General features: G+C 34.8%; 1 long non-coding RNA gene across 2 annotated transcripts in view; it reads right to left on the reverse strand.

Annotated features, from left to right (window-relative positions):
• Window positions 1–2185: 2185 nt before the first annotated feature.
• The window catches only part of LOC138919548 (uncharacterized), an 86982-nt gene continuing 68704 nt past the window's right edge, over window positions 2186–20463 (reverse strand). For both annotated transcript variants that reach the window (XR_011429791.1, XR_011429790.1), the window contains one exon: window positions 2186–2816. This is a non-coding gene — a long non-coding RNA (uncharacterized lncRNA). The remainder of the gene's footprint in view (window positions 2817–20463) is intronic.

A 20463-nucleotide genomic window follows, 5' to 3' on the forward strand; every position in this document is an offset into this window, starting at 1 on the left:
TTATTTATGACCTTTTTTCTTTTTATGTTGCACGTGAACTTTTCATAGTAGCTGTCCCCTATAATTAATCTACTGCGTTTTATATTTTAAAAATCATCATTTTGAACCACAGATTGTCTTATTTTGTACTACATTTGCTTCTTCTTATGTGATCTTATTTTTCTTCTCATTTTCATGTTCATCTCCTTCCTCTGGCAGGTTTGATTGTTTTTATATTCTAATTGTTTAATCTGGATCTCCTCTCTTTGAAAGATGGATCAATTTAGGTGGATAATTTTTCCTCTGTGTGCCAATGGTTTTATATCTGATAGCTAGGATACCCTTAATAAGTAGAATAACGCAAGTGGAGAAAGGCAACGTAGTGTCTAGTTTCACGCGGTATTAGCTATATGGAGGCCAGTCTGCTTTTAAGTGCCTCACACTCCTCAAGCCTATAAGGCAGAGAAGACTTATCCCACTTGTTCAGTTTCTCACTAGCCATTTGTGCATCAGGGACAACTGGCACTCACATTCAGGTCATTATCAAACAACCCCTCTTCCCTCCCACACACACACACACACACACACACACACAGATCCAAATGACAAGAACTTCCTGTGATCATACTTGCTGGTCCATGCCTTTAGACTCTTAATTCATCCCAATCAATTTTTTAGCACACAGGAGAACAATCTCTAAACAACCGCCAACAGAGAAAAAGAAACTCATCTAAACATTTCAGCCAGTAAATCTGTATAGCTCCTGGGCTCAGGAGAGGCAAGCTGCGTGGCATTGAAGGTAGAAGGAAAGGAAATCTTGTTCAGAGTGCTATTCCAGTTATCAATCACTGTGGAAAACAAGAAGTCCAAAGCCCAAGGTGATATTATTCTTTTAAAAATATTGTGGGCTTCCTATGTATCAAATTATAATTCACACCATTAGACAAAAATCATGCCCACATTTCCTTCAAAGACATGTCCTTCTGTATATATCTTGGATTATGTGTGTGGCTGCTGTAGGGAAATGCCCCTAAGATTCTCAGAAACACAATGAGGCACACCCTAAATATAATTAGTGGTTCTATTGTTTCCCTGGAGGCACAACCTTAAATCTTTCTGAGGCCCTAATAAAGAATATTATGGCCATACCTCATATTTTGATCTTTGTCCTGAGCCCATTTTTCCTTGAAAGTATTTTGATGGCTGGAAAATCTGTTCTGGGCCCTTTGTGTTTCCTCTAAATTCTGCTTGAAAACTAAGCATTTCATTTTTAGTTCATCTGGTTCTTTTCATATTTTATTATAGCCAGTTGGAAATTTTAATATTATACCTGGAAACTTCTTTAGCAAGAACATGAGATCATTAGATAATATTTTCTATGTTTCATGTTATTTCAGCCAAGAGTTTCACTGTTTTTCCAGCACATAATTTTTCTCTAGCCTAAAATAACCGTTTTCTCACTGTTCTTCAAATTTTCACCAACCTTCTCCTCAAAGCCCTCACAGCTTTCTCTAATAGTTACCTTGAGGCTCTTCCAGATGTCCCATCACCAGTCTCCAGACTGACGCCACCTACTTTAGTTTTGTGTTACAGCAGCAGTTCACTATTATGGCAGCATTCCAAATTCTGTTCCAGTAATCTATTGATATATAACAAACTTTTTTTTCTCACGAATCTGCCATCTTGACAGAGCTCAGTGAAGAGGACTTGTCTCGGCTGCATGTGACATGGCTAGGATGACTTCAGATGGTTGGGGGCTAGAACAACTTGGGGCTTTGTGGAAATTTCTCTATCTTCATGTGCTCTCTCAAGGCCTCTCTATGGGATCTCTCCATGTGATCGTTCCAGCTTGCTAATTTGAGTGTTTTAATTCCTTCCATGGCTGCTCAGGAGCCCAAGGACAAGTATTCCAAGACACCAAGCAGGATACTGCAAGGCCTATGAAGTATCCTTTATTACACAGAGCTATTTCTAATTCAGTTAGAAAAGGGGACTACACAGGGGCATAAGTACCAGGAGATAAGGATTATTGGGAATGAGTGTTAACCTAAAGGTTCACTCCCACAATCTGATTTTCTCCTCCTACACCCCATCCACAGGTCTTTAATTTAGCAGTCATAACTGCTAGTCTTGTATTAGTATTGCATTGTATTTACATAGTATTGTAAAAATTCACTGTTTTATTTCCTCTTTCATGCCAACAACCTTTAAAGAGACTATGTCTTTTTATTTAAGTGACCATAGTTACAGTTTACATTTATTATTCAGGTATAGTTATTTCCAGCACCTCTTTCAAAAGAGTCTCATTTTGGTGATGAAGTATTTGGTCACCCATCTCATTATTATTATATCTCTGGATATACAACTCAAACAATGTCTGGAACATATTTGGTAAGTGATAAATGTCTGTTGAAATAGTTATTTTATCAATCATTTCTTCTATATTAGAAAATTACCCTTGAAATAATAAGTAGTATGTTACAATTGCAGCATAAAAGCAAGAGAGTTCATCCTTTTGCGTGAAGAAATCACTCTGACATGCTTCTTGAGGTTACTAATTGCTCAAGCTTAGAAGTCAAATCAATCTGCATATCTAATGAGTAGGGTCACCTATTTCTAAAATAGTCATCTGTTCACTTATAGCATTCAAAAAGTAATGACCTTGGGCCCAGCCCCATGGCTGATTGGTTAAAGTTCCGTGTGCTCCACTTCAGTGGCCCAGGTTCAGGAGTTCAGATCCCAGGCATGTACCTACTCCACTCACCAGCCATGCTGTGGAGGTGTCCCATATACAAAAGAATAGAGGATTGGCACAGATTAGCTCAGGGCTAATCTTCCTAGGGCGAAAAAAGAGAAAGATTGGAATAGGATGTTAGCTCAGGGCGAATCTTCCTCAGCAAAAAAAAAAAAAAAAAAAAAAAAAATTTAAAGCAATGATTTTAAATTCTCCCCGAATAAATACATGAATATTTTCTATTTTCCAAATCACTCCCTCAAATGACTTATTTTTTTCTACTGATCTTTGTTAGATCTTCCTTGTTTTTTTTCCTTTAGAGAACACTATCAAATGCAAGAGTTAAGAATGTCTAATGACATATTTTCAATTTTCTTTTAATGTACCCATAAAAAATATTTTAAAAAAATAAGTACTTCACAAATGGAACAGAAGTGTTCTGATCTATTTTTCATGACATTTACCTTTTCTTAGACATTCCTTGAAAAAAGAGAAGGCAAACTTCAAAGATCAAGAGAGAGACACAAGGTCTCTCTTGAGATCCTATTCTATCTATATGGTCAGTACCAGGAGTTTCTAGTTTATATTTGGCTTCCAAGTATACACAGGCATATAAATTTTAATGTATTTCCCAGTTATAATTCTTGCCCTGATGCCTTGTAAGTAGTCACCAATCAATGAGTATTTGTTAAACAATTGCCTAATCTTGTCTGCCATCATTTCACCAAGATTCCAAATGAACTTTATCACTTCTTCATATTTTCACTGTGTCCATCAATACCAACAATGATATTTATTTCTAATACATTTTGACATGCCTGATAGCACTATTAAGTGCACACAGAAATCCAAACAGCTAGGGTTTATAAGTTATTTATTATAATGTGTATAATAGAGTTTATAGTGCAAACCATGAAACAAGATCTACTTGATTTACTAATGTTTAATGTGATCAGATTTAAGGACAGTTCAATAGATTAAAATCACTCTCTTGCCTAGAATAATACATTTACAGCAGTATTGTCCCAAATGTATCATAGTACAGTCTCTGCCATAGCTCAAGGTTAGTAAAACCTCACTACTGATACTGCTTCTGTATTATCAGTATACTGATACTTTCCTACCTGTAGAAGTAACACACAGAGTAAGCAACAAAAGCATCAATTCAAACTTCAGGTTAAAACAATCAGTGTTTCAATTCCAGTTAGAATATAGAAAATTCCCAGATATCATTGCTTTTGCCATAACAACCAAAATACATCAGATAATCTTTTTAAAATTGTAACTTTTATTAAAGTCATTGAAGGGAATGACGAGCAGAGAACAGTGGTGCTTTTATTCCTGGAGCTAATTTCCTGCTCTGGATATTAGCACTTGGAGGATGTTAAGGAACTTTACCATAACAAGGAAAAATGAGCTGATTTTTAAAAACAGTGTGGATTGGCATGATAAATTAAAGCTGAAGAAGCCCCAAATACAAAGCCAATTCTCCTAAATCAACAATTCTACCCCATGGGAATTTTGCTGAGAAAGTAACAGCATGGGAAACAGGACTGGAGAGAAAAACAGAAATATGTCTTAGTCTTACAATGCTAAAGATCCAAAGCATTGCTAGAAGACAGGTTCTGATCCCATGCTAACGATATTTAATCTCTGAGGTGAACCAAACTGAGTAAGGCTACAACCTAGGCCCAATACAGTTCAATCCTAATTCAATCAAAGAAATCGTCCCTTTACCCTTGGCTTCCCTGGATGTGAGAAATTCTACAGAGCAAACGATCTAGTTTCCCGCACAAATAAATTGGAAGGAATCAAAATAGTTGAAGTGGAAAACTATAGATGAAAAGAGACTTAACGCACACCTATTAGAATGGCCAAAATCTGAAACGCTGACAACAGCAAATGCTGGTGAGGATGTGGAGCAACAGGAACTCTCATTCTTTGGGGCTGGGAATGCAAAATGCTACAGGCACTTTGGAAGGAAGTTTGCTGGTTTCTTACTAAACATACACTAACTATATGATCCAGCAATTGTGCTCCTTGGCATTTACCCAAAGGAGGTGGAAAACATATGTCTACACAAAAACCTGTACACAGATGTTTATAGCAGCTTTTTTTTCATAATTGCCAAAACTTGGAAAAAAACGAAATGCCCTTCAGTAGGTGAATAGATAAATAAATTAATATATAGTGGTATATCCAAATAATGGAATAATAGAATATTATCAGTGCTAAAAAGAAATGAGCTACTAAGCCATGAAAAGACATGGAGGAAACTTAAATGCATATTACTAGGTGAAAGAAGCCAATAAATACAGAAGGAAAGATGGAAATTAAAGTCACCGTTTGGCAAACATCACAGTAAAAACTGTTGCAGGCAATTCACCAATGAACGCTAAAATTAGTGGTTAAAATTATGGTGAGAAAAAGAATATTTGCATAATTTAACAGTATCTCCCCATAAGATGATTATTAATTACAAAGAGAAAAAATAGCAGCTTTACAAAGAAGAAACTTTTTAGACATCACTTAACCAAGTTGTCAAAGTTAGCATCACCATTAACGGCATATATTGACATTATGTACCTCCTATTATGATCACTGAGAAGGACACAGCATTTTTTTTGTGGTGTTCTTACACAGAATGCATAACTCAAATTTAATCATCAAGAAACATCAGCTGAATCCAAATTGGGAGACATTCTACAAAATAATTGGCCATTTCTCTTCAAACAGGTAAAGATCATGAAAGACAAAGACTGAGTAATGGTCTCAGATTGGAGGAGACTTAAGAGACATGACAGCTAAACGCAATATGGGATCCTGGATTGGACAATGAGCGACGGAATAAAATCTGTAGATCAGGTTAACAGTATTGTATCAGTGTTACTTTCCTTATGTTGATACCTGTACTTTGGTTAAATAAATGATTAACCTTTGTGCAAGAACTTTCAGTTCTCTTTTTGCAACTTCACAAATGTCTAAAATTATTTCAAAATAAAAAGTTAAAAATAAACAGACAGCAAATCATTTTTACAATTCAAAGCTCTTTTTAGTTAATATGCAGCTACAAAATAGTGAGATAGATCCTTAATAAGTATAGCATAAATTACATGTTAAATTGTGCTTCACACTTCACAGAAGTATCTTCCTTGGTGACTATTTTAGTGATGATTCTTTGTTCAAAATTCTTTGATCATCACTGTTTAGTGATGATCTTTCAAATACTTTTTCTGGAATTGCCACAAAAGTAGGTTATGTGCTACAGAGAGTATTAATTACTTTATTTAAAAATTGGGGGATTTTTTTCACTATTATCCAGATATGAAGGATGATGATGATGGTGATAGATAAATGATAGATAGATGATAGATAGATAGACAGATAGATAGATAGATAGATTTAGATAGAAACATACATAATTGTACATTAATGAATGTTTTCATATATTCATTCCACCATCTTAGCTACAAAACAATTACATCTGGTTTTAAATATCATGACCATCACAAAGAACAGATTTTCTACCACTTAGGATATTTAAAATAAAGTCCATTGCAATAATTCTTTTAAAAAAGTCAGAAAATATTTTGGGGCAATGACAGATGTATTGGAATTGATGAACAGACTTCTAAAGTGACAACTTTAATGTGTGGTAGCTATGTGTGGTACCCATAACTTCTGCTATGATTATAAAATCGGTTTCATTCAAGGCTTGATAAACAATTTAAGGACTCAGGGGTGCATTCTGAAAGCTGTAATTCAACAGTGCCAGGCTAAAAGCGCTCGCCTGACTTGTCAAATAGGACTTGCCCTACTATAATTGCTACGATTATGACACAAATCAGTACAACTGAAAACAATTTACATTAGTTGGTTGCATTTGAAAAGGACAAAAGAGTTATGGATAGCAGCAGTAACTCTGAATGTTCCTATAAAAATCTACCTTATGGTTTCCTCTATCCAATAAAATGAGAATGACTGGCTTTTGCATTTCAATTATTGCATGAGAGCATTTCTAGGGTATTAACACCCAGCTGATAATGGCTTTATTTCATTTCATAGCATAACATTGTTTAATTTTAGGATAATAATCATTTTTTATGTCACTTTTCAGCATTAGTTTTTCCCTCTTGCCCTCATAAATTTTAGTAATTCTTATGTAAAAATCTACATATAAGTTCTATAATAGCTTAGTTGTGTGAAACATCAATTTAGTATAATTTACATACTGGAGAACAGAAGCATTATTAATGAACTCGATTAATTAACTCAATTAATCCAATTTAACTCCATATCAGGAAAATATTGCTATTCTTTCTTTTTTGTATTGATTTTGTTCTCTATAAAATTTACAATAATTATATTATTCCAAACACCACAAAAAGCTGGAGACATCATTCATTTTCATTCAAAATGCATTTACTCAGCATCCTTTATGGAATAAAATAATTTGGAATATCCTTTCAAAAAGATGTTTTTAAACACAACAAGAATTGATAAAATGCTATACTAGTTTGAAATAATATTGAGTTGAAAATACATTACGTGTTCTCTCATTTATATTTGGCTTGAAATTCCAGGTCTATTCTAGACTTCGGACCTAGATAGAAGTAGAGTGCATACTATTTTTGGCTCTACAAATAACTGATAATATTTGAGTCATTTAGCTAATGAAAATACTAGCTGATATTTTTAAAATGCTTTATGGTTTAGAAAGAATGTTTATCGTGTCATTACATGGATAAGAAAATTAAGTCTCAGGAAAGTAAATGTTTCGTCCAAGGTTATGCGAGTCTAAAGTGAAGGAGCAAAGGTTAAACCGGTGTCTTCTGATTTCTTTCTGATTTTCTTTTCCCCGCAGTAACACGGTTGCCTTTACAAGGCAATTTGACAACTCTTCCAACTTATCCTGGCTGAGGAAGAAAAGCATCCAAAGGACAATTTGGCTAAAAAAACTATTTTCCTAAAGAAAAAATATTCTATAGCTAGTATAGCCAAGTTTAAGATTTTATACTCCAGGTACACACCTACGTAAGAATCAAGGGGAACTAGAGATCAACCCTCACTCAAACTTTTTCTGTCTGCACTTTAGGGTCCACATCCTTCTGAGGCTACATTAAGTTGCTTAACCCAGGATATCATTGAATATGGCAGCATTGCACAATAGATATCCGCTCTGAGCTCAGAAGTTGGGAATGCTTGGCAATCAATACGACTGTCACCTGGCAAGTGGGGCTGTCCCATTATACTTCCATAATCACTCAACAGGTATGATTTTCAATCTGGTATGATGTTAAATCTTTAACTTAATACTGGCAATGTTTTACCTATCAGGTTAGCAAAGGTGTTAAAATAAAAATATGTAACGCTAGGGAAGATGTTATTACAGGTATTTGCATATACTGCCAATGGAGGAAAAACCGTCACTGAGCTAACATCTGTGCCAGTCTTCCTCTATTTTGTATGTGGGATGCTGCCACAGCAAGACTTGATGAGTGTGTAGATCTTTGCCCAGGATCTGAACCCACAAACCTCAGGCTGCATAAGCAGAGCGCACGAACTTAAACCACTACACCACCAAGCTGGCCCATAAATGTTTCTTTTCTAAACAGTGTAAAGTTTAATTCTTTCTCTTTCATAGTCCAATTTGAGAAATTTTGTCTTTTAATTGAAGTTTTTAGTTCGTCTAAATTTATTTTAATTAGCCATACTTTCTTACTACTATTGTCCATCTGTTTGTCTGTTTGTCCAACTGCTCTCTTTCTTTCTTCACTTCTTGACCTTTATTGTCTTAGACAATTATTTTATTACTTCACTCTACTTATTCTATTTAGCTTTTTCCTTACATATTTTATTATCATTCTTTTAGCAGTTTCTCTAAAAATTACAAATGCTTCCCAAACCTGAGAGTCTGCATTAAATTAGTATTTTTATCATAATACAAACAATGAAAGGAACTTTAAACTGCTTAACTCTACCTATCCCACTCTTCCTTTTTTGCTCATATTATCATCTATTTTACCTTTACATACGTTATTAACCCCACCAGAAATGGTTTCCACTGTTCTAAACAGTCGAAAGACTTTTGTATATATTGATACATTTATTTTTTCTGCTGCTGTTCACTACTTCTTCCTCTTCCATGATGTCATCATTTTCCTTCGGGCAGATGAAATTTCTTTAGAATTTCTTATACTACTTGTTGTTGGTGACAATTCCTCTCAAGTATTGCTTATTAGATAATGCTTTATTTCAGCTTTGCTGGAAATAGAATTCTGGATTGGCAAGGGTTTTTTCCCCCTTTAGCACTTGAAATTGTCATTCCTTATCTTTTGGCATCATATTTTCTGTTCAGAAATCAACTATTATTTTTATTATTGTTTCCCTAAATGTAATATATGTTTTATCTGCTTTTAAGATATTCACTTTATTTTGGTTTTCAGAAGTTTGAACATGGTGCACCTAGGTGTGGTTTATTTGAGCTGAGAGTTTGAATCTGTGTGTTGATATCTTTCATTTAACGTGAAAAATGCCTGTTTATCATTACTTCAAATATTACTTCTCTCCCATTCTCCGTCTCTCCTCTCCTTCCAGGTCTTCAGTTATATCTACATAAGATATTTTGACAGTTACCTAAATAAACCTTGTCTCAATATTTTCCCATCTGAGTAATTAATTTAGACTATTTTCTGCATCCCTGATTTCAAGTTCACTTATACTGGCTTCTGTTCTGTCCAATCTATTTTTAAACCTCTCTAACAAGTTATTTCAGGTATTATATTTTTCACTTCTAGAAGGTCCATTACTTATTTATAATTAAATCCAATTCTCTGTTGAATACTACATATTTTTATGCCTTTTGGTCATCTTTTTCTCTGTTTTCTTCTTAAACCCATCTATATTAACTCCAATATCTAAACCATCTATGATCTGGTTCTTTTAACTTATTTAACTCTTGATTATTGGTCACCTTTTCCTGATTCTTAAAATTTCTCTAGACATTGCAGATGAAATGGTGTTGAGGCTCTAAATCATGTTATTGTCTTCAAAAGATTATGGAATTCTGTTACAGTACCAGTCAAATTTCTAGCAGGTCATTCTGATCCTCACAAGTCTTAGTTTTAGGATTTGATAGGGTGAGTTCCTTTCAATTTTGCCCTCAGTCTGTTGATGTAACTTTTGCTCCTAAAGGGTGGCCCTTACTCCATGAGTATGACATTTATGAGGTCTCAACTGATAGGCTTTGGTATTCACCAAGTTCTCTCCTCACTAGTTGAGCAGGAGCTTGAACATCTCCCAAACACTGCATAGCCTCTGAAAGTTTTGTTCACCTGTCAGCCTCCCAGCAGCTCTTCTCCACCAAAAGTTTCATAACTTCTCTTTATGCACATATAGCACAAAAGTTTCCCAATGACTTGAGAGGAATTTCTGCACAAAATTGTAAGGTTTTTTTTTCTCTGCAACATCCTCTCCTCTGGTAACAACCCTTCCAAATCCAAGGTGCTATAACTTCCCTGAACTCTGATCTCCATTCTCTCGTCCAAATATGAATTCTACTTTTTTCTTGAGCTGTATCTCTCTGGAGAAATCCATGGTGAATGTGGAGCTCCCCTCATGTGCTTACCTTTTCTCTAGGATTGTAGCTCAATATAGGTCCCTGTCTAAGGCCTAGAAGCAATTGTTTTATACATTAATTCCAAGTTTTATATTTGTTCACAGCAGTACAGTAAGCTAATACCTACTCAGCTACTCCCTTGTGATTAGAAACAGAAGTCCATAATAACATTTCCAAGAAGATAGTTTTATCATTTTTGAAGAAAAGATACTTGAAATTCAGAGAGGTTCTTAATCTACCCATTGTTATATCTTTGGCAGAACTGAGATTTATCCTTCAAGTCCTCTGTTTTCTTCAGTGTCAGCAATGTCTTCTTTCTAGACAGGCTACTTTTCTCAAAGTTTCTGACATCTGTCCACCTACATTCATTTGCTTATGATATTTCTCTTATTTTGAATGTTTTTCTCTCCTTCTATATCCTCAAATTACCCATCCTTCTAAGCTTATCATTATTCATAAGTTTTCTTTTCTTTTTTTTTTTCTTCTGATAGAGGTGTGCAAAGTCTATTTTGATTGGGGGTTTGCCAATTTTTTTCTTTTGAATTGGTTTTTGCTTTATATACTTTGAAGCCATGTTGTTAGAAGCATAAAGTTTCATGATTATTATATGTTCTGATTAAATTGTAGTTTCTATACGTATCGAATAGCCTCCTTTGTTCCTTTTAATGCTTTAGGCTTAGGAATAATAATTTCATGAACCAACATTTAACTAGAACCTACTATATGCCAGGCACAGATGTGAAAGAGCCTTTTAGTACGGGTCTACTGGCAAGGAATTCTCTTCATTTTCATTTATTTTAAGATATGTTTGCTTTGCCTACGTAATTAAATGATATTTTAATTAGGTACAGACTTTTAGATTGAATGCTTTTATTGTCTTCCAGCACCTTCAAGATGGTATTTCACTTTCTTCTGACCTCCATAATTTCTGATGAGAAATAAGTCATTTATTGAATTGTTGCTCCCCTGTATGTAATATGCTGTCTTTCTCTTATTGCTTTCAAGATTCGTTCTTTATTATTGACTTTCAATGGTTTGAATATGACTTAGGCTTAGGCCTCTTTGTGTTTATTGTGCTTGGTGTTCATTTCGCAGCTTGTGTCTGAAAATTACTGCCTTTTATCAAATTTGGCAATTTTCAGTCATTATTTCTTCAAATACTTTTTCTGCCCTGTTATCTTTCGTCACACATATATTTGACCATTTGATATCATTTAACAAGTCTCTGTATCTCTGTTCTTTTATGCCATCTTGTTTTCTCTCTGTTCTTCCCGGTGTATGATTTCTATTGATCTATCTCCAAATTCACTTACTCTTTCCTCTTTCAAGTCCATTCAGTGAATATTTTAATTCAGAAATTATATTTTTCACTTATAGAATTTTAATCAGGCTCTTTGTTTTATCATTTGTTTCTGTCCCTCTCTTGAGAGTCCCCTTTTATTTGCTGAGTTTTTATGCATCGAAAGCATGTTTTATTTTACTTCATTGAGAAGAGTTACAATAGCCACTCTAGAACTGGTTTAGTTCCAACACCTAGTTCATTCCAGGATCAGATTTGGTTGATTTTTTTTCTCTTGAGAATATGTTCCATTTTCTTGGTTCCTTGTCCAAAAAGTAACTTTAAACAGTATCCTGGACATCCTTAATGTTAAGTCGTGGGGATTGTGGATTCTATTATTGTTTTTTAATTTTTCTTTTTTCTTTTTTTGTTTTGGTGAGGAAATTGGCCCTGAGCTAACATCTGTTGCCATCCTTCCTCTTTCTGCTTGAGGAAGATTGTCTCTGAGCTAACATCTGTGCCCAACTTCCTCTATTTTGTATGTGAGATGCCACCAGAGCATGGCTTGATGAGCTGTGTGTATGGCCACTTCTGGGATCTAAACCTGTGAACCCTGGGCCACCGAAGCAGAGCATGCGAACTTGAACACTACACCACCGGGCCGGCCCCTGCATGTTATTATTTTTTGCTAGTGAATATTATTTCCTTTGTTTTGCCAGGAAATTTTCTTAGTTAGCTTTAAATTGCAATCGTTTTTCTTATTTGGCAGTTCCAGTTTCAGTTTCTGTCTTTAGCATGGCTTCTCTGAGTCTGATCCTTATACGCATATTTTAGGGGTCATTCAGAAGTATATGTGGACAGTTTGGTGACTTCCTTCTCTGCCTCTTTCTCCTGCAGGATTATTTTATAGTTTTAGGTGTTGTTGGCTTCCTTGCTTCACATTTTTTGTTTCCTAGGACAGAAAGATTGCACGTTCCACATGTGCCCCTACAGGTCTGCTGCCAAATGAACAGCACTTTTCCCAGGCTGAAAGATGAGATAATGGGACTTTTTTTGTATGGATTCCCACTTCGCCTCCTCTAAGAGAGCATGAACTCCTCACCACAGTATGAATGCTTTTATTTACTCTCTAGTACATTTAGGTAGTTGCTTTTGTTTTATGTCCAAGCTGTATTGTTTGCTGGAGGGGGTTGAGGGGAAATCATCCTATAACGTCTTAGCCTTTTCATACCCAGAAGTCTGAGGAAAGCCAGAAGATGTAAATGAGTTCGTAGCTTTTTAGTGGCAAGAAGCCTATTTTAGAATTATATATTTTTCAACTCTTTCCTTATAATTTCCAGCTTTCATTGTCCATACTTAATAAATATTTTTGATTTATAAACTCAACTAAAGTGAAGGTTTTTAGAAAGGCAAAAGGGAGTAGAAAATGGTTATTAAACACATTACGCTTTAAAGCCATCTGTGGCCATTCAAAGTTTATCTTTATCGTTAATACACCTTCTAACTCACTTTTCCTATTAAAAGCATTGTAAGGTGTATTTAAACAAATCACTGACATCTTGGAGGGGAGTAGGTGTGCTCCAGAAGGTTTAAAAGAAAGGAGAGGTTAAGAGAAAAGAATAAAATATGGTGTTTGAGTATGTGCTCTCATTCACCATCTCTGAACTATCATTCAAGGTTATAAATGGGATTGCAGGCTTCGAATTTTCATGGAGTTAGGCTGCTTCTTTCATTGAGATGCTTAATAACATTTCTCAGCTGCCTGTTACATAGTGTTTTTCAGTGGAAGTCAATAGAAATGAAAGAATGAAGAAAATGCTTTAATTATGCAAAGTTCTGGGACTTCCACAGTTGTTCCACTATAGCCCTGCTATGGGAGAGAATACACAGACCTCTGTAGAACACTTATGCATTTAACTTTAGGAAATTTTAGGGGCTCTGCCCCTCCACAATTAAGAAGAGTAAAAACAAAAGAAGTATTCCTTCTTTAACCAATGTACTGAAATTTTAAGAGTCCTGCTCATATTAGAAATATTGTAAAATAAAGAGAAACTTTAAAAAACTGAGCTGCATCTTAAAATGTTATTCATGTAGTTCATTATTACCGTTCAATAAATTCTGCAGGCTGATATTCTACAGGAAATAAACATACATGGTCTGCATATATTAGGTTGTATGATAATCAATAACTAGTGTCAAGTTTTTTCATGGGCATGTTGAGAAAAAAAATCCCACACACCTCATTTCCTAATTTAATTTTCAAATTTTCAAACTGAGCAAATAACAAAGCTATAAAATACCTTTCAAAGCATATTTTCTCAGAATCAGAAATAAAAAACACCAGTGTTTATCTTTGCAAAAATAAGTTTAGCTCCATTTTCAACAAATTAAATCAGTTTTCAAAAGCTTTTTTAATGAATTAAGTACCCTAAAATTTGAATATAAAAATGTTGACATATTTTTTCAAATTACCTAAACAGAAACTTGTACTTGAAGTTGAATTTGCAGACATTTGAAGTTTCTTTCTAAATATATTTGTGATATCCAATGGTAGTTAATGATTACCAGACACATAAAAAATTCTGATGATCAATAACAGTTAAATCTACAGACATTGAAGACAAGTTCATAAGATTTCATTCAAATAATATATAGAACGAAGTCTGTAAATTCTTGAAGTCCTTATTTATGATATGCTAATCTGAACTTGAGATCTTTCACTCAAATAGATTTCAGAAAATCTAATTTTATTACTACCTGCATTAACTCTATATATGTAAATATTTATAAGTAAATAATGTAAATTACCACTGCATATGGAAGTTAAATAGTTTTCATTTGATCCTTTAAGTCAAAATTATAATTTGTTCATTTTGATTTATCTGAGTTCTAAATTGTGCTTATTTTCTATTCTTTTTAATTCCTTTTTTCATATTCAAAATTACATACCTGTCAAAATTGACTTATGAGATACAACGTACATACAAACTCTATATCTATCTCAGAGTAAAGAGGTGGAAAACACACTGGATGTCAGAAAGTCATATTTCTGCCCCTCTACAGCACCAACTGCCTTAAAAGCATGGAGTTGTGTTTCCATGTCTCAGTTTTCTCATCCCTGCCTGACTTTCCACAGGGCTAATGTGAAAATAAAAGGGAACTACACAAGTGAAATGTGCCCACATAAAGATCTATGTTAAGAGTGCCATGGGGAAGGGCAACATTTGCTTCTCTGTCCACCCTGGCTCCAAGCAGCTTAGACCTGTCCTAATTCTTCATGACTTTGGTTTTCTATTTATATTTGAATAATGATGTTGTATAAAGAATAGACACAAATGCACATCATTGATATAAGCCATTCTAAAACATTTTTTGAAAATGATTGTAAGCTCTAATAGAGTGACACAATAATATGTTGATGGCCGGGGTTTTCTGATGAACAGAAAGTGCATTTGGTGGCCACCACCCAACCCGCTGCTCTCCATCTGTTTCCCATTCATCTCTCTAACACAGGGTTTCTTACCATAGACACTATTGACATTTTGGGCCAGATCCATCTTTGTTGTTGGGGGTTGTCCTGTGCCTTGTAGAAGGTTTAGCACCTCTCCGGCATCTACCCACCACATGCCAATAGCACACATACACCCCCAGTTTTGACAACTGCGAATGTCTTCAGACACTGCCAAATGTCCCCTGGGTGGGGGACAGTATCATCTCTGGAGAGAATCACTGTTCTAACAGAACTAAAAATGGATTTCCTTAGAGATGACTTTCCTGAGAGTTAAGAATAAATTACGCTTTATTACTAATTACATGTGTAAAACGAGGTCAATTTGGGGGACTTATTTCCAGAGCAGAATGGAGAAGAGGGTGAAAATCATGGAGAATCTAAGCATCACTCCACATATGTGTTTCCTCTTCACCATCTTATTGAAAATACATCAAAAACTTTCTATTCAATATTTATTATGAGCTTAGAAAATTCTCAAGACCTGCACATGAGCTAAGAAGAAAAGAACTGCATTTACTTATTGAAAATCTTCTGTGGTCCAAGCACTATATTTGGTGGTTCTCGTATATTATCGGTTATCCCACTCAATATAGTAGGTGAAAGTATGGTTCTGTAGAAGACAAACACGAGCCACCTCTTAGCTGTACAACACTGTACACATTGTCTAACTTCTCTGAGCTACAATTTCCTTGTTTGTATGTATGATTAATAATACTTTCTACCTCATAGAATTGTGAAATTTAAACATGACAATGCATGAGTGAAGTCACAAACTCTTATGCTGTAAATATTCCCATATGTCAAATAGGAACCATTTGTCTTTCATCAAAGTAAATTAGGGCAATTTACAGGTCCTTTAAACTTCACATCTTTTAAATGAAATTTCAATGTTTTATTTTCTTCTCCTTATCAAATTTCTTTTTGCATACATGAAAATTTTTCAAGTTTTTCAACCTCAGGAGATTAATGTCATTCTGTCAGACTAAAAGTGATAATGTCTTTTGGCTTATTTGCAGTAACAATTAATGAGATATTTGGAGATCCAGTGTCATCTGTAAAAACAAAAGTCTGAATATTCAAAAGTGGATGTATTTTTAATGCACTCTGTGAATAACAATAATGGATTATAAACTGATGATGTGTCAAAGAGGGGAAAGCAGAAATCTCACCATTCCCTCCCTCATGTTATTTATTTTATCTTTGACATTATCATATTAATATAATTTCTAAAAAGCAAGACCATGATTGATTTTATGAGTGTAATAGAAGCCACTGGAAATGTTCAATTTTTGTCAATTTTGATATCACAGTGACACAGAAATTAGCTAAGAGCAATGACCTAGTGATTTCACAGATAACTACTTGACTGTTTTATATTCTGTCTCAAGAAAACCCAAATTAGATCTGGAAAGTTAAGTGTAATATCCTTAAGTTCTCTCTTCATATAGATGATTCTCTGATAGCAAACTTTGGTGGGAATTCTAACAGCTGAATTAGGAAGGGATCTAAATCATAGACCATTTGAGGAGCAACTGAGCAAATTATGTTTCTACATAGCCCATGTTATATTCTAGGGAGGCATGTTTCATTTTATATGTATATATATGTATATGCATATGTATATATGTATATGTATTTAATTACATCTAACTCCTACTCGATTTAAACGTGTCATTTAGGCTTATATATTTTAATCCCAAATATTTATAGTTTATAAATATTATATATATTAAAGATGAACTCATGACTAGATCTATAGAACTACTAACTTGCATTTAAATTAAGATAGTATACAATTCCCACAGAATCCCCATAGAGAAAACTGTGTCTATATAAAAGAATGCTCAAAAAATTCAATCACTGCATCAGGAAAATATAGACAAATTTTGAACACTAAATCAGTCACAACCATACTAGTTAACTATCTCCCACATACAAAGAAATTATTTGAACCCTTTTTCAGCCAATAAGATATTATTTCAGAAATCATTCTAGTTACAGATCGGTAACAGAGCTGAACCTAACTTTGGTACTAAATTCTAGAATGGACAACTTTTGTTTAAATTTTATTTTCAAACATTACTGGACATACCATGTTGTAATGAGACATTTTTCCCAAATGTTTTTAACTTAACCTTCATCGAGTGCTCTGCCTCTGGCTGCCGCGTTCTCGGAAGGGCACTGGATTTGCAGTCCAGACACCTGAGCTTGTGTTTAGATTCCATTTACTAACTCTATGAACTTGGAAAAACCACTTCATCTCTTCAAACATCTGTTTATTCAGGATGATGCATATTTTACAGGCTTGTTGAAAGATAAAATTTAAGGATATGTGTGAGAAACACTGTAAATAAAAGTACCATATAAATGGAGTATTATTACTAGCACCTTGCCACCAATTTACAAATATGGCTGAGACATAGTCCTGACTACCGTCAAGTTTATAATCTCACTGGACATATGTACAAATATATGTAATTGGGTGACACAAGCAAGAATTGCTGTAGAAGGATGTCGGTACAAATGAGAATTTGAACCTAGCCAACAACGAGAGATATTTTGTGAAGAAAATCAATTAATCTTAGCACCTTCCCTCCTTTCTTCTCTTAGCCTCCTTCCTTCTGATTCTTTGCCCTTTTATTCTACCGCTGCTTCCACGTATACAATATAAACAAAAACCCAGGACATAATGTATAAAACAAAGATGGAAGAAGAGCCCAAAACTTGAAAGACCTGCCACAAAGGTCTGATAAAAGGATGTCATATTAGGTTTCCAGTCATCATCTCTGACTAAGTGACTAACAAGTCCATGAAGTTCATACTGGTTGTGTTAGTTTTGTTATTCCTTTGGTGGTGGGGAGATGAGGGAAGATTTAAAAGACAGTCTATCATGAGGAAGATTATATCACAGAATAGAACGGGATATTGGTAAAGGTTACTTGTCTAAGGATTTCTATGATCACTACCAAAGTCAACAACTCATTTTTACAAGAAGTCTCAGAGCCTTTAATGTGTCTGCAAAATTTAGAAAACTCATTTGGCCCTAGAAAACTATTTGTAGTTTAAAAGTTTGTGGGTCTAAACTCTGTGGAAAACACAGAGAAATGATTTAATGGAGTCTAAGAGCACCTAGAGAAAGGGGGCATGGGGAGTGGTTGATAGAATGACGTGTTATGGAGTGTTAGCTAAAAGGCTGAGCTTACACCATTGTATAATTTCTCTTATCAATCTGTGAGATCCCTTTTTTTTTCTTTTAAAGATTGTCACTGAGCTAACATGTATTGCCAATCTTTCTTTTTTTCATTGTCTCCAAAGCCCCAGTACGTACTTGTATATTCTAGTTGTACGTCCTTCTGGTTGTGCTATGTGGGACCCCGCCTCAGCATGGCTTGATGATCAGTGCTAGATCCGCACCCAGGATCCGAATTAGTGAAACCCTGGGCAGCAGAAGTGGAACATGCGAACTTAACCACTTGGCCATGGGGCCAGCCCCTATGAGATCCTTTCCTTCGGGATGTTTTGTGAGATTTTCAGAAACATCCTTCATCCCATTGCTGGTACTCTTTCACTTGCAAATATCTGAAAAGATTGGTTTACTTTCCAAATGAATATTTATAGCCCCTACTTCAGCCCCTGATTCTTGGTGGTCCATCTCTGCACAGACACTTTATCGGGGCCCACTGCCCACCAGGCAGCCCCTTGGACAAAGCCTCTTTAAAATGTCCCCAGGGCTGCTCTAATGCTCTACTGCTCTGATCTCTTCAAACACAATATTTTATATTCTCCACGTGAAGCTTCCAACTTTGGTTTTAAACCACTTCCTTTTAAAATAAGCTTGAGTAATCTTGCACCTTGCTTTGCATGCAGGAATTCTTGACATCAATTGTGTGGTTCTTGGTATTTGGGGACTTGGCCAAAGTTAGAGTCCCAAATTAGCCTCCTGTTTCATGGACAAGAAATAATACATTCATTCATACATACAGACATATATACACACATTCATTTAGCCTAATTTATTGAAGCTTGGCTAGTGTTTGGAATTCAGAGTAGAGGAAGAGGAGTTAGTAAGAGGAGGGACACTTCCTCCCACCTAATAAGAAAAAAATAGTAAAAGATGGTTACAGATGGAGGTAGTTTCTAAATCTGGTGATAGTTTAGGCTTATTTTTTACTCCTGTCCAAAAATTATCCCTTTCAACTGCATATAAAGTAAGAAATTAAAATATTGCATACACATGATGAGTCTTGGCAGGAAAGTTTCAGGAAATAGAAACGAAGCCATCATAACAATTTGAGTAAACACTCTTCCTTAAGCACTGGATGGGACCAAATATATTATAAACCTCTAAGTACAATCATTAACCAAGTCCTTTATTACTAGTACAAAAAGAAAGTAAATTGGGAAAAATCAAATTAAAAGCTACACTTTCCTACGTTTGCAGAAAAGCCAGCATACCAGCATCCTAAATAAAGAGCTTTAAGATAGCAAACTGATTGTTTTAAGATATGCTCCAATTTTTATTAAAGCCCTCTGAGGAACAATTAAGAGAAAACATCTGCAATGTACAATTGATGTGCTGTACATTGTACAATTAGACACAGGGAGATCCGTTAATTATCCATCACCAGCTAGAAGAAATAAGTCTCTATGCCTTGCTATGCTTTACTTTTCTTTGGCTAAAAATGGGAAGAATAAGCCTTTCTGCATTTGGTATGCTGCAGAAAGGAATATTTAATATTCTCAGAGCATCATGTGGTTATACAGATGCATGAGATACTCCAGTAAGAAAAAAATTACATTATGTCTCTGGCATGTGAATGACAAAGGGAAAATTACTTCCTACTCCAAAGGGAAAAAATCATAGAATGATAGAATTTAAAACTTTAGGATGTCATTAAAACTGTTTTCTTGTCAGAAGGTGTCTAAGACTTCAGATTTTAAGAAAGCAATAATCCAGAACTACTCATCTTATAGTGATGTCTCAAATCCCAACTCCAACACACAGATATGTGACTAAAGATTTGATATATTATACTACCTATTTTTTCATATCATTCAGAAGCAGAAATGCAGTTATAAACAGACTCAGTCATAGAAGTCCATGAGTTTACATTCTGGCTCCAGAAACTCTTAGCTATAAGACTTTGGACCTAATCTTTCTGTGCCTTGATTCCTTCAAACATTAAATGAAGGTGGTAATGCATTTACCTCAGAGGGTTGCTGAATATTAAATTGGAATTGTGATTGATACATAGAAAAAGCTTTTTATAAAATTTGACCATTATTATGAATCATAATTCATCAATTTCTCTGTACCAATTTTTGCATTTCTTCCAAAATTT

This window comes from Equus caballus, chromosome 20 (genome assembly GCF_041296265.1).
Source record: "Equus caballus isolate H_3958 breed thoroughbred chromosome 20, TB-T2T, whole genome shotgun sequence".
Lineage (NCBI taxonomy): Eukaryota > Metazoa > Chordata > Mammalia > Perissodactyla > Equidae > Equus > Equus caballus.